At 41.8% G+C, this 14,892-nt stretch overlaps 1 long non-coding RNA gene across 1 annotated transcript; it reads left to right on the top strand.

The window, feature by feature from the left end:
- The first annotated feature begins 3,088 nt into the window (after positions 1–3,088).
- On the top strand, positions 3,089–10,269 carry LOC123642819. Its single transcript, XR_006736530.1, has 3 exons — positions 3,089–3,179; positions 8,413–8,589; positions 9,830–10,269. It is a non-coding gene; the product is annotated as an uncharacterized LOC123642819 (long non-coding RNA).
- Positions 10,270–14,892: the final 4,623 nt, after the last annotated feature.

Here is a 14,892-nt window from a genome sequence, read left to right as displayed (position 1 = left end):
GTGTGTTTCTCTCCTTCCCTCCCCTCCCCCTTCCTGCCTTCTGCCACTGAGTCAGACTGGGCCATATTTCCAGTTAGAAGCCAGCAGCAGAGCCAGGCAGCTGTTCAGAAACGTCCGAGTAGACAGCAAATGGCGCTGATGGAGTTAACAGCAGTGACTCACTTGGGACATTCACAGCAGGTCAGCTGAGACGCTGCTCCCTTGCTGTACAGAGAATCCAGTCCCCGCCGGGCACACACCCAGGACTGTGAGCTTAGGGTGATAACAGCAGAATGCCTCTTAGCTGCCAATGGTTGCTTTGCTCGTCTCAGTTTTCACCATTTTTTTAAAGGTGGATTTTTGTCTAACGCAATCATGAACGGTGATGGGAACAGCAGGCTGAGCAGCTGTTGACTGTTTGAAATAACAGAGGGGAGGTTTGGTATCTGGAAATGCTCAACACAAGTTGTCCTGCAAGCTTTGATGATGACTTTCACATATAAAATTATGGGTCAGAGGCAGGAAGCTGCGGACTCTTCATGCCAGTAAGTCTAGCTTGGCAAAGGTAAGATTTTTAGGTTTTCAGAAAGATGTCATTCATCTAGGAAGGCTTTTCTACAGAATGTTATGATATTATAAAATTACTCAACTGAGCAACAACAAAAACAAATCAAAAGCATTCAACTGAAAAAAATGCATGAACGAGACACAGAACATACTCCTATTTTGTGAGCTTATACAACTTGTTCAAAACAGAGAAAGGAATGTATAAACACATGATGAAAAGCTATTGTGTGTTTTTTCACTATGAAATATGATTATTTGTGGAGAAAGAAACATAATTACCTGAACTATCTCAACCCTAACACAAGACTTGTTTTTATTTTTGTTTTTTCTCCAAAGTATTTTTTTTTTAAAAAAAAAAAGACTTTTGAGGCAAGTATCTTAGAGTTATTCCTTACAGATAGACATTTCAACAAATAAGGAATAGTAATCCCTGATATTAATAGTCATTAGAGTCAAATTCCAATTCCCTAAAATTCTGGCATGAGAGTGTGGTTTTCACATTTAGAAGAGATCCTGTTTCCATTGCACTTATTTGGTAGAAAAATCTGATTTGGCAATTTGGGTCCACCATAATCAAGTTTGTTTTGTGATTAGATCCAAAAATGAATTCTGATACTCAGACGAGCCTGAAAGACAGAATTAAAAATAAATTAACTTCTCCCCACCTCCCCCAAAAATCTTTGCATTAAATAGAGGTTCGTAAATTAAATGATTATTTCTCAACCAGTATAGTTTACTGGGTCCATTAATGCATTAAACAATTTTTTTTTGGTCAGGGTCCTTTGAGAATATATATTCTAAGTTCAGATGAGAACAGTTGTGCTGTCTGTGTTCTTGTGGAGCTGCCGAGCACTGTGTATGTGGGAGTTTCACAAGGGCAGCAATTGTGTCAGTTGCTTGCCCAAAGTCTACTTCATGGAAGATGCTTAATAAATATGGGTGGAATGAATTAATTTTGACCACAGGAAGTGTCATCTCTTCTTGGCAGAAGAACAGATTAGTCATTAGGATCAAGTAGAACAGAAGATGGGGATTTAGGGTGATTTAAATCAAGACTACGGAAGCCACTGGAAGCCAAGGCTAGGGCAGGCGGGGTTGGGAGAGCGGGAAGACAGTTGTATGAGAAAGTTTGAATTGGCCTGGACTGGGCTTGTTTCTTCACGTGGCATCAAAGCCCCGCCGAAATCCCACAACTGGGGAGAATGAACAGGGCACCAGGGTATCACTGGGATAAAGAGAAAGGGATGAGAGAGGCCCCAGTGCCAGAAACACATGGTTTGAGAATTCATCTCTATTTCTCTTGCTTCTGCCCTGTTAGTCCGCCTCTTCGAGTCTTCCCTGCTCACTTTCTCCTCTCTTTTCATCTAAAATGGAGCTGCCAAGTACAAATGACTGGTTATGTGTTGAAAACACTTCCAAATCTTCAGCATTCTCGGGGGAGGGGCTGTTTCTCACCCTTGGTCCTGCTGATTGTTCAGAGATATTTCCAACTCTTCGCCTAATCATGCAATGATTGTGGCAGTTAAATGAAGAACAGTGTTATTTTTCCCAGCTGAGAAGCAGTTTCTCCACGTGTGTGTGTGCGTATATCTATATGTCTATATCTGTACCTATGTACAGAGAGAGAAAGAAATGGAACTGATTGTTCTTAAAAGAGGAAATTAACTGGTGAAGTTTTTACCTTATAACTATTCTACGTATAGTCTCATTTTTTTCTTCCATTTATCTTTTTAATTGCTAACACTTGATAAGTTTATGTTAAGATATTCTAATTTGAGGTTAATAATTAATAATAAATGATACCTGTTTTAATTCTACTAAGTGCAAATCACACTGTAACACCCATCATGATGGCGTAGCCACTGCCTAGGCCTTTTTGGTCTCATCAGGTTGTTGGAAAATCCAAGGTTTATACTAGTATGTGGATAGGCACTTCTCTCTCTCTCTCTCTCTCCCACACACACACACACACACACACACACACACACACACACCCCGTCCAGAAAGTACCCAGCCACTGTTTATATAACGAGAACATATTACACAGCTGGATACTTTCCAGACAGCTCTCGTGAACACACACACACACACACACACACACACACACACACACACACTAAAAGTATATTTAAAAAAAACTCCCCTGTAGGGGTGATTTATTATAACATATCAGTATGTCTGCATTGTTTAAAAAGCTGAAAATGGAGTCCTGTATCTCCTTTTGTCTTATTTTGTTTTATTACCTTATTTTCACATAAAATGAGGCCAGAATTCCCTACATGGAAATCAGCTCGGTATTTGTCACGTCTATACCGAGTGTCTGAACTCATTTTTTATGAACAGCCCATTTCCCCATTGCACTTCCTGTGTGGTAATGCAAACAAGCAGAACATTGTGTCATTGTGCTGCGTGACACTCCTTAAAGGCAGGGAGGATCGAAAGCTGGAACTGGATTTAATGGGACTTATTAATAAAAGAAAAAAATGTTTTGCTCCCACTCCCTGATCTGGAGGGCCTGCTAATCTCAAGGTCTGAGGCAATTCACACTCCACAGCAGGCAGTTCCCGGGCGTTTGCCGTCTCCAGGCTGCCCTGCGCTGGATGGCGCATCTTGTGTCACCCACAATCGGAACAGTAAGTTACATACAAACTGCCTTGTGAGTTGTTTGGAATTTGCTGAAAGTGTTCTTTCCAATGCAAAAAGCCAGTGGATTCACCAAACTTATAAATTGAAAATGGGAGATAATCTACTCCGTTTTCAAGTCATTATTTCTGAGCCTTACTCTTTATTCCCCAGATGTGGCCTTGCCGCTGTATTGTGTATTTTCAAGACCTCAGAATGAGTTTGTAGGGAAGAAGTCAAGTCAAAGAGATTAAACCAAGGCTTAAGGCAGCAGAGAGGGCCATTTGTGGGTACATGCAGTGTATTTTACATTTTTAGTTTGGACAAGGTTTTTCCAGCTATTGTGGTTGGCTTTGGAATCTAAAGTCGTCACTCACACCAAATCCCAGCTTCATCTTTCAATACTGTGCCTCATTGTACCAGGGAAGCATTTAAAATGAGGTTCTGGCTACCTTTGTGAAATGCTCCTACAGGTTTGCCTTATAAGAGTCAATATTTTTATAAAGATGATTTGATCTATTGATTAAAAACAACTTTTATTTTGTACCAGGTGGGTTTGGAGTTAGAACCTAAAGGCCTTTTCTTAACACTGGTAAAAATTACCTAAGGTTATAGAGCTCAGACCTGGAGCTCACCAGAGTTTGAACACCCACATTGAAAAGGCAATGGTGCAAAACAAACCAGCGGGGACAGCTGGGCAGAGGTTCTTGACCCCAAGGGTTACTTGATCAATGAGAGTCATAAAATTAAGTCCCAATGGGGATTAAGGCTTCAATAACCTAGTTAGACTGTCTGCATCTACACTGTTTAAATCACAGAGAGTAAAGTAGGAGTTGGTTCCCTGGCTTGAATTTCAGCTCTGTCATCTACCAGCTGTGTGATTTGGGACAATGCTGCTATATTTAGCAGTAAATAAAATGCTTCGTTTTCTAACAAGAGTCCCTAGGACTGTGGTTCTCAAACTGGATGACTAGGGGCATCAAAATCACCTAAGAGACATTAAAAGGACGATTGCTGGGCTCTACCCCCAGAGTTTCTGATTCACTAGATCTGGGGTGGGGCTGATCATTCACATTTCCCAGTAATGCTGATGCTGCTGTTCCAAGAATCACACTTTGAGAACCGGCAACCCAGGGCAAGGAACTTAATCTTTTGTTCTCAAGTTTTCTTCTCTGTAACCTGGAAATGATAATGACACCTCACAGAGTACTGTTGAGATTAAATATTTAATTCAATGACGCAAGAAAAGGCCTTAGAATCCTAGGTGATATACTGTAAGTGTCTGGTAAGCGCTGGCCGTTGTCATTGATAATGATTGAGAATTCTGCCCCTTAGACTATTTTGTGTGTATGGACATAGCCAGCTTTACACTGGTAAAACCAGATGCAAAAATGCTATTAAATAAAACTACCCAACAGTACTGAATATGTCGGCTGAGGAAAAACACTGGACCTCCTGGGATTTTTAATGAAAACACTTTGTCATTGGAAAACCTCTTTGGGAGCCAGAGACCCTTTGAAAGTCATGGAAATCCACTTGAGAATGCAGTGGATCTTCTTCCTACCAACAGTGTCCACACACGCAAGCACACATGTATGCACACGAATGTGTGTGCGCTCAGTGGCTGCCTTGGGTGCCCGGGTAAAAGACCACTGAGGTCAGAGCTGCCCATGTCAGAGGGGAGGGGGCCATGGAGAAGCAGGCAGCCATGCCTGTTCTTCATTATCCTTTGCCATTTAAATTAAACAAAGGGATTTCAGTTCTCTCTGATGACTTATCTCCAAGTGGGGCAAAATGACAAAGATACTTGCTCTGGAGTCAGCCCTCCTGTACCCCAGGGCCAGCTTGGGGCCATGTAGGCAGCTGCTAGGACCTCGGACAAGCCGCTGACCCTCTCTGCGGCTTAGATTCTTCAACTAAATGAAAGAATTGCAGCAGATAATGTCTGATCCACTTCTAAAACGGAGGGTGGCAATTATCTTAGGAGATGAACACCTTGCATGGTCTTAACAACAGGACCTTCTGTCTCCAGTCTCTGCAAGGAGCTTCTCTCACATCGCTGTTTGATTGTGAGCATTTTTCCTATGGGACTCACCATGTGCTGTCTTTTCCATAGATCCTCTAACGTGTTCACGCCAGTGCTCTGTTGTTTCTACCTGAGCCAGGTGGGCATATCCCATGTTCACTTTCTCCTGGATCAGCAGCATATTCTGGTTCACTCCAGGCCTTGGCACATGCTCTTCCCCACACCAGGAACTCTTTGCCTCCTACTTTGCCCCCTCTCTAATGCTCCCCCCAGGACCCCCGTCTGGCCTTCCTACCCTGGCTTCACCTTATCCTCCAGGCCACAGGTTAGATTCACTGCCTCTGGAAAGCCCTCGACCCTGTGCAAGCCACTGACAGCACTCAGAGCCCTGGACTGCATTCCTGTGGATGTATTGGCTTTGGAATCTGATCCACACGCATTTGTGTCTTACTTCCATTACTTACAATATGGCCTGGGGCAAGTTTCTTCTCTGAACCCCAAGTTCTTAATCCATAGAATGAGGTAGTAAAAAGCTACCTTGCTGGCTGCTGTTAGGATTACGTAAGAAGATGTACAACACCCAGTGCAGTGGTTGTAAATGCTGGCTTCCATCATGACCAATTCATCATCATTATTAGATAGTCTCTATTAAATACAAGATATCTAAAGTCAAATTCTGAAAAGTCATGAATCACAGTCGAATTACAATTAAAACCTTAGCCATGATGTTGATCGAAACAGGAGCTCCATGTGCTTTACATCAGCAGTTCTCAACCCTCTCCTGCTTCACAGTCACCTGGAGAGTTCAGTCCTGCCCTTGCCTCTAACCTTTGAGTGTCAGAGTCAACTGGCCAGAGGAAGGCTCAGCCTTTGATGTTCAGCAGTTGCTCCCAGATGAGTCTAGGAAGCAGCAAGGTGCGGACCACTGCCTAAGGTAAGCCCAGGCAGGTGGAGCAGAGGCCATCCTTTGATGGAAGCCTGCTTTGCATCTTAGGAAGTGAACCTCATCACCTTTATTCAGAAGTGGGCTGTGTTAGCCTGACCAAGCTGCGGTAGCAGAATACCATAAACTGGGACATTTATAAACAACAAATTATTTCTTTTGGTTCTGGAGGCTGGGAAGCCCACGAGCAAGGTGCTGGCAGATTTGGTGTCTGGTGGGGGGTCTGGTTTCATGGCAGGAAGGGGTCAAGGGAGCTTTCTTGGGCAGCTCTCATAAGGGCACTAATCCCATTCATGAGGGCTCTTGATTCGGAGCCTCAGGACCTGATAACCTCCCAAAGGCCTGAACTCTGGACACTATCACATTGGAGGCTAGAATTTCAACATACAAATTTTGAGGGACCACAAACATTCAGATCATAACATGAACCATGTGGTACTTTGACAGAAGTCGGGATGTGGAAATGAGAATAGACCACATCTTTATATACACTCGTGTACATGTGTGTAACTGGGATCTCTGCCTTATAACACATGGAGAGGGTTAACTTGGTCTGAAATTTTTTAATGACAGGAGTTTCCAAGTAGCCATCTTAGCCATAAAGGTGTGGCCAACATGAGGCCAAATATGCCTGTGCAGAGAAATCAGCTACAAATTACCTGCTCAGGTACCCAATGGATTGGATTGACTGGGTGTGGTCAATTTGCAGTTTCCATTCAATGTTAAAAATTGTTTACCAGATACAAGGACATTTTGTCTTGGTGTGACTGATGCAGAACTTCTGTTTCTGCGTATAACCACCCGGCAGGTTTTGCTACTTCTTCAGCATGGTCTAGTTCTTAATAATAAAGCTGAAGCTTCAATTCAGCAGAGAAGATGTATCTTCCTGTTGGTTATGGTGTCTAATAGCTGTATCAAAACAGTTAAATATGTTTTATTTTTCTGTGGCACACGACTTGATATTGGAACTTGATCTGTCAAAAGACAGCTCGAATCCACTGTGAATTTAGCAGCAGTATTAAAATCCAGGGTTTAGGGCAATATCAGAAGCCTGGGATGGTTAACAGATTTATATAAAATAACCCATAGAGTGTCCAGAGCTAACAGGAGGTGGTGAATATTTGTAATAAGTCAGTCATCATTCTCTAATTTGTTACAGCACCCAGAGGTAACAATACACATAGTAATTATAACCTTCTATCACACTATCAAAATTTCTTCTTTATTTTGTTTATTTCACATTGCTGGTCTCTCCCCACTAAAATAAAAGCTCCATGAGGCAGATATTTTTGTCTGCTTAGTCCCTGGCATATCTCAAGTGCCCAGAACGCTACCTGCACGTGATGGGCACTAAAATCTTTATCAGGTAACTAAGTGGTGAATGAGTTGTTGCCACCTGCCCACAACTCCCCACAAACCTGTTTTCTGCTAAACTGCCTACTTTGTGAATGTCATCTCCATCTTTTCACACCCCTCAAATCTTCCCCCTCCCTGACCGTTGACATCCAGCTGGTGGCATGTTCCGTCCACTCTACCTCTTAACTGTCTCTCATTCCTTCTCTTCTCTAATCAAAGTTCTTGGTGTCAGCCTCAGTTCAACCACTCATTATTTCTCTCTTGGACTACAGCAGACCTTCTGCTACTCACGGTTCTCACCACCTTCTCCTCATCCCGCCAGGTACCTCGTTCCGACCCAGTTCACCTTTCAGCCTCATGGTGCCCCACAGCGCACGGCCCTACTCCTGCTACACTGAGGCACCCGAGGGTCCCTGCTCCCTGCCTCTCCTCCCCTGCGAGCTTTGGGTGCACATGCTGTTGCCCCTTGCAGGCTTTGGCGTCAGGGGACTCCTGGTGCCAACACTGGATCCACTGTTTATTCAGCTACCAGGTAAGTACAGTTGGCCCTCTGGGGGCTGTTTTATATAAGGGACTTGGGAATCCACAAATTTTGGGTTCTGAGGGGGTTCCTGGAAGCAATTCCCTGTGCATAGCAAGGGTCAACTGTACAATGATATTATCTACATCAGAAGTTTGCTGTGAGGCTTAAATGGACCAATGTGTATTGTGGTTGATTGATAACAAAAATGTTCCCAATTCTCCACCCTTCCTGTGTCCAAGTCTCTCTCCATTGTAACTTTCCAGCTCCTTCCACCAAAAAGTAGAGTCTATTTGCCCTTGAATCTTTTCCTCTTGATCCCCATGGAATTCCTTGTGTCTTGCTCTGTCCAGTGGAACACAGCAGACGTAATGCCCTGCTCGTTTGCTGTCTCTCAAGGAACCCTGCCACCCCGTGTGAACACGCCTGGGCTAGCCTGCTGGAGGAGACGGTGCATGTGAAAGAGACTGAGGCAGCACAGCCTGTAGCCAGCTGACCCCCAGACAGCTGCCTACCTGAGTCCAAGTGGACCACAGACGCCCAGCCTGTTCCAGAACCACCTGCAAGACTCCCAAGGTCAGTGAGTATCAATAAATGATTATTATTTCAAGCCATTAAGTCTGGGACTGCTATGCAACAAGAGATAACATACATGGGGAGATAGTCAATGTTAGCTTTCTATGATTAGTATATATAAAGATACAATGTTACCATATCAGGGAGCATTAGCCATTCTGTTTAAAAGAGACTATCACTTTGATGTTTGCATGGCACCCTGTCCTGAACACCCTCTCTCTCCTCTCTATTGTTTTATTGATAATTTGCCACTGACATTATGTGGATGTGAGGCAGCGTGTTATAATTGTCAATGCCAGGGGCTCTAGAGCCAGGCCACGTGGGATCATATTCTGACTCTGCCATTTATTAACGAATGACCTTGGCAAGCTCTTTATCTATCTGTGTTTCAGTTTTCTCATCTATAAGATGGGGATAGTGATAATATTACCTATCTCCTAGAACTGTTGCAAGAAGTGGTGAAATTAATGCCTGGTGCATATGTTTTGCTCACTAAGTACTGAAGAAGAAGAAAGAAAAGAGGAGGAGGAATTTGTCTTGTCCTCTAAGGAGAGTGGACCACTTGGGAGAGGACTCCTGTTCTTTTCATCCCCATATTCTTAGGTTTGACGTAGTATCTAGCTCCCAGTAGGCTTTGGAAAGGCAGAAAACATTTTTTATTGGATGAATAGTTATATACAAAGTGAGGTCTAATTTTTTAATAAGGGTGTTTGCTTTTTAAATTTTTTTGCATTGAGAGAGAAACTCACCAAAGAATGGCTGCCATCTTGCTAAACATGCTGCAGATTTCCTACTGGTGACAGATTTTTGTTGCTGCTGCAGCAAATGACCACAATTTTAGTGGCATAAAACAACTTAAACTTGTTACTTGACATTTCTGGAGGTAGAAGCTCAACACAAGTCTCACTGGGCTAAAATCAAGGTGTTGGCAGGATTGTTCCTTCCTGGAGGCACTAGGGGAGCATCTGTTCCTTTCACTTTCCAGTTTCTAGAAGCTTCTCTCATTCCTTGACTCATGATCCCCTTGTCCATCTGCAAAGCCAACAATGCTCCATCTCTCTGCCTCTTCCATCACACCTTCTGATCACAGTGGAGAAGGTTCTCCCTTCTGAAGGACCCTTATGATATGACTGGGCCCACCTGAATCATCTACAATATTCTTCTCTGCCCAAAGTCCTTAACTTTATCACATATGCAAAGTCCTTTTGCTGTGCAAGGTAATGTATTCATATATTTACAGATTCAGAGGATTGGGACATGGAAATCTCTGAGGGGCCGTGAGTCTGCCTGTCACAGGAGATAGTCATATTGGTCAGAGTCTCCAAGGATAACACAGAATCTTCAGTGAAACAAATGGAAGAAGTGCTGAGGACCACTTGGTCCAACCACCTCGGGGCATTATTGACATCAGTGCAGCATGAATGTCGCCTCCTGTTGTGCGAAGTCAGCAGAATCGCAGAAATAAAAACAGGAACTCTGGGAGGACTTGTCCAATCTTCCATGGCACTATCGTAAGCTTCCATTTTGTAGTTCTCAAAATAATCTTTTTTTTTGTAATTCTAATTAGGATAAAAAGCTACATTTAGTAAGTCCTTCAGAGGTCTGCCTTGGAGCAGGAAAAATTAGTTTAAAAAGGTGCAGTCCAGAGCACTGGTTCTCAAACTATGGTCTAGGAAGAGATTTCAGAATTTTCATATTTAATTGAATTTCATTTAAAAGTATTTCAAACACTTAACATTCTATAATAAACATGAGCACTCAGATATGTTGCCTATAGAATTTTGAATCTCATGTTATTACTTTGTTCTGCGACATTCACTGGTTTGGGGGTGGGCTCTGACCCAGATTGAAGTATCTCTTGTCATCTTGGTTTAATGAAAAAGGGTCTTGACACTACGAGGCAGAATTTTTTTTTAGAAATGATAGAAAAATTATCTAATCATGGCCATTTCTGTCACGAGTCAAGAATTTTTTCCATATTGTGCAACAAAAGAACATCATCATAAAAGGAAATACAGAACAATATTAGCAAGCATACATGAGGTCCTTATGACATGCCAGACACTATTAAAATGTTGTAAATATTTTACTCGACCATGAATACCAATTCGTGTAAACTTCACAGCAACCCTATAAGGAAGGTACCATTTTCCAGATAAGGCAACTGAGGTATGAGGAAGTTCAGTGGTTCCCTGAGGTCAAATAGCTAATAAATGACAAAGACCATAAAGTTCTACTCTGTGCTTTTAACCACAACACTGCCAATATTTAGTGATAACTCTGATGTGAGTATATCAGAACAGCCTGCGTGGTGCTCACAAATTGACCTTGTGGTGAGTCAGTGTTACCGTTTAGGATTGGAGCAGGGTCAGCAAGTATTCTTGTTTTCCCTGCCTAGTTTAGGCAGAGGTAAGAGCAGAAGGCAGAACTATGGGGATGAAAATGCAGCTTCATCCATTGCTGGTGGATGAAAGCTAGGTTGGAGGAGGAGGCTGAGGCTTACATAGCAGTAATGGCTTCTTAATACTGTACCCCAGACTTAGAGTTACCTTTCCATTGGAGAATGCATGGGACAGCCAGGGGCAGGTCTTCCCTGTTACAATAAGGGTAAAACAACACAGACCTCAGAGAGTAAAGACAGCAGGAGACCCAGTTATGCCTGGCCTGATTGCTTTCCTCATTTCTAAACCTCACCCACTGAATCTTGAAGAGGTTGGAAAAGAACCTCAGAATGGAGCCATAGGGACACCTGTCCCTGTTAAAACAAGTGGAGGGGAAAGAAGAGACCTCCAAACAATTATGAACTAGGATGTATTAAATACAGCTTTAATACTAAAACACCACTTAGATCTCATATATGTCAGAGTTCTAGTTTATAATTTATATAATATAAATATCAGCATATGATATATAGTTTGTATATTCTCACCATATGCTCAGATCTAGTATATATCAGAGTTCTGGTAACATTTTGTTTGAAAGAAAAAAATATAGTTCCATTGCTAAACATGTTTCTAAGACATTCTTCTGAAAAGATGCAAATAAGTTATATCCTATTTCAAAATGCTCAGTTTTACCTTTTCCAGAGGATCGTTCAGAAAGTTTAAGACAACCTTGTTCTTTTCATTGATTGTAACTACACTGATTTAAGGCACCCTTCCTAAAGTTTAGATTTCTACCTGCTTTCTTCCCAGCCCATGCTATTGTCTCTGTTCCCAGAGCCACGCAGTCACTGATACATATTTATGTTCTCAACAAATGGTGGAGTTACAAATGACTGATGAGGAAGCCTGCCTTATGCCAGAAAATTACATAAGACAAAGACTGTGTTTTCCCATTCTGTGAGCCACCCAGTAAGCGGTTGTGAAACTCAGTTGTCTATAAGGAACACTCAGGCTGCTTCTTAATTAGTGAGGAAGTCTGGGGCCCAACCCAGAGTCACCTCACCAGAAACCCTGGAGGTAGGGCCTGTGAATCCTTTATTTTAAATACTCCTAAAAAATCAGAGGAAATGAAGTAAATTAGGATAAAATATATTAAGAAAAAATTAATGGTTTTTTTTTGTAAATAATATTTATAGATTTAAAAGAAAAATCACTAAGATTAAAACAACTTAAAGCACTTATCAAAACCTCTGTGCTAAAATACCACTTAGGCAAGAAAAGCAACAAAGGCAGATGAAATTTAAGCCAGACTTGTCAGTTTCTGCCCAGGTCCAAGCTTGGGGTGGCGCCTGCAGGAAGAGAGACCCACTGTCGAACGCAAGTCAGAAAAGGGTATCTGTAGCTGATTCTTCTGCCAGGCTACCCATTGGCAAAGTCTTGTGTCAAGCAATGGTCCATTTTCATCTCTAAAACTCCTATTATCATCCAACTGCTTTTGGATGTAAAGTTCTGTTCCAGGAACTGTGTGAACATACAGGAGTCTCTGTCGTTCATGTATGCATTGTGAATGAAGCTTCCAGAGTGCAAGACACTGGGCATCAAGGATTCCAAGATACAGTCCTGGTTGGTCCTGCCAGAATTCAAAATATAGTAAATAATTTTATCTAACCAGAGAGGAAAAAGATATGTACGTGAAAAGAGAATACTGAACAAAGCAATCTGTAAACAACTATGTAACCACACGCAATGATTTGTTTATTTGACATCAAGAGACAAAGGGATATTTCATTAATTGTGATTTTCCATAACTACTACGTATAAATTAACAATTAGTAAAGAATTAGAATACAATGCAATTATTTTATGAGCATCATTTAGTCTTTTAATGAATCCAAAGGTACGTGTGTTTCTAAGCCATCAGTAAGACAATCATTAGTGTTACAGCAGTGAATCTCTGACAAGCTTATTAGTTATTTAGCAGATCAATCTAATCAATTAATCTATTAAGCTAATGAATAGACTGACAAAATATACTTTATCAGCATATGATCTATAGTTTGCATATTCTCACCATGCGCTATTGGATATATTGCATAAAAATTCTTAAACCAATGCGTCCGTTTAATAAACTGGATCCTACTGCCAATGAATTTGATGGGGAAAAGAATGAACCTCAAATGAACCGAGTGAACACTGGGAGGAGGTTGAGAAGGAGGAAAGAAAGATGTTTAGAGAATCACAGGGAACATTCTTTTGATACCAATCTTGTTTTCTGTGTCCCAAATGCCAGTCTTTTAGTGACTCATGTGTACCCTGAGCAAACCAAGAACAAGTTTTTTGGGTTGGATGATTGGCATATTGGGCACACCGGCTGGGCCTGCTGACAACATGCAGAAAGGTAGAAAGTGTCCTCAGATTTCTGGTGCATTACTTATTGTAGATATGAATGTACAATTTCAGCACATCTTCCTCAGTTCATCCCAAAGCAAAACAGCCAAAACCTTTTGTGTAAATAGGGTGGAAAAACACCCTGAATCAGCTAATTAGTTATTGCATGTTGCTGTAACAATTAGTATATCCAGACTAAGTTTGGTAAGGCACGGGCTACCCACAGGTTTTTTCTCAAACTGGGAGCTAGCATCTACTTTCCTTAAAATGGAAAAACTTTACTGTTTTTTCAGATAGCAAAAATAATAGTGCAACTTATAAAATCCCAAAGGATGCATAGAATATATCAAAGGAAAAATCTGACTCATTGCTACTTAGAGATGAGCGTTGGGAAAAATTTGTTAAATATCTGAATAGACACTTCTCTATGTATCTATAATTTTATGTAAATGGACTCATATAGTTTATTAACTCACTTTGTTCCTTAAAAACATTGTGGTCATATTTCTATGTCAAGATGTACACATTTATGCCATAATTTTTGATAACTTCCAGGTATTTCATTTTCTGGCTATACTAAAATTTTATTAATATTATTATTTATCAATTAATAAATGTAATATTTATCTTAAATTTCTCAATGTTATTAACATGCATCTCTGTGACTGTATCTGCTTCTCTCCTTAGGATCAATTCCTACGAGTGGAACTGCTGGCCAGAGGGCGTGCTCATTTTTAGGCTTTGGTTCCTATTGCCATTTGCCCTCCTCCAGAAAGGCCTCCCAATTTACTCTTCCCCTGGCAGTGTCTGAAGAACTTAAAAACGTTATTTCTAATAATCAGGCACAGTCCACCTAACTTGGGTGTTATTTTAACAAACTGTGAAGAATTGATTGATGCCAGCCTTCATGAAAATAACAACATGTTTTGTTGAGAATGGCTGAATTTGCACTCTAGGGTGAGATCTACATACCAACACCACCTATAAGGAGCATAAAGGCCCAGGGGAATTATCCCATTCATCCTCACTGAGCTTCTCGTTACCTCGTCTGGCCAAGAGTAGAGCTCTGGGTCAGTTTGGACCCTCCTGTGGCTCCACCTGGGTCTTAACTTCTCTGCCCTGGGGTACCCACTTCTTGATCTTTAGCCCTCGTTTCTGGTCACGTGTGGTTCCCGTCTTTGTGTGTGACCCACGGGAGAGCCTGGTAGCACAGCAGCTCTGACTGGCCACACTGAGCTCTGGTTGCCTGGGGCTTGGGGCTTCATTCCTGGCATGATCCTTCGGCCCCTTCTTGGCATCTACTGTCTTTGTGAGCCAGGACAACATGAGATTTTCTAAAGCTGCGTTGATAGAAAAAAATTTCTTGTGTGAAGTTCCCTACAGACATAGATCTGCCATGCGCATCGAACCCTGGCTCATTCTTTGCAGTCCTGTAGGTTCCCGACATGCAAGTAAGTTGGGATGCTCTTTGTGGGACACCCCTCGCAGCATGTACATTTCACTCCAGCCACTTGTTGCAACAACTATGTTC

The sequence above is a fragment of the Lemur catta genome, chromosome 1 (genome assembly GCF_020740605.2).
Source record: "Lemur catta isolate mLemCat1 chromosome 1, mLemCat1.pri, whole genome shotgun sequence".
In the NCBI taxonomy this organism is placed as follows: Eukaryota; Metazoa; Chordata; class Mammalia; order Primates; family Lemuridae; genus Lemur; species Lemur catta.
This window is presented reverse-complemented; position numbering and strand designations above follow the sequence as displayed.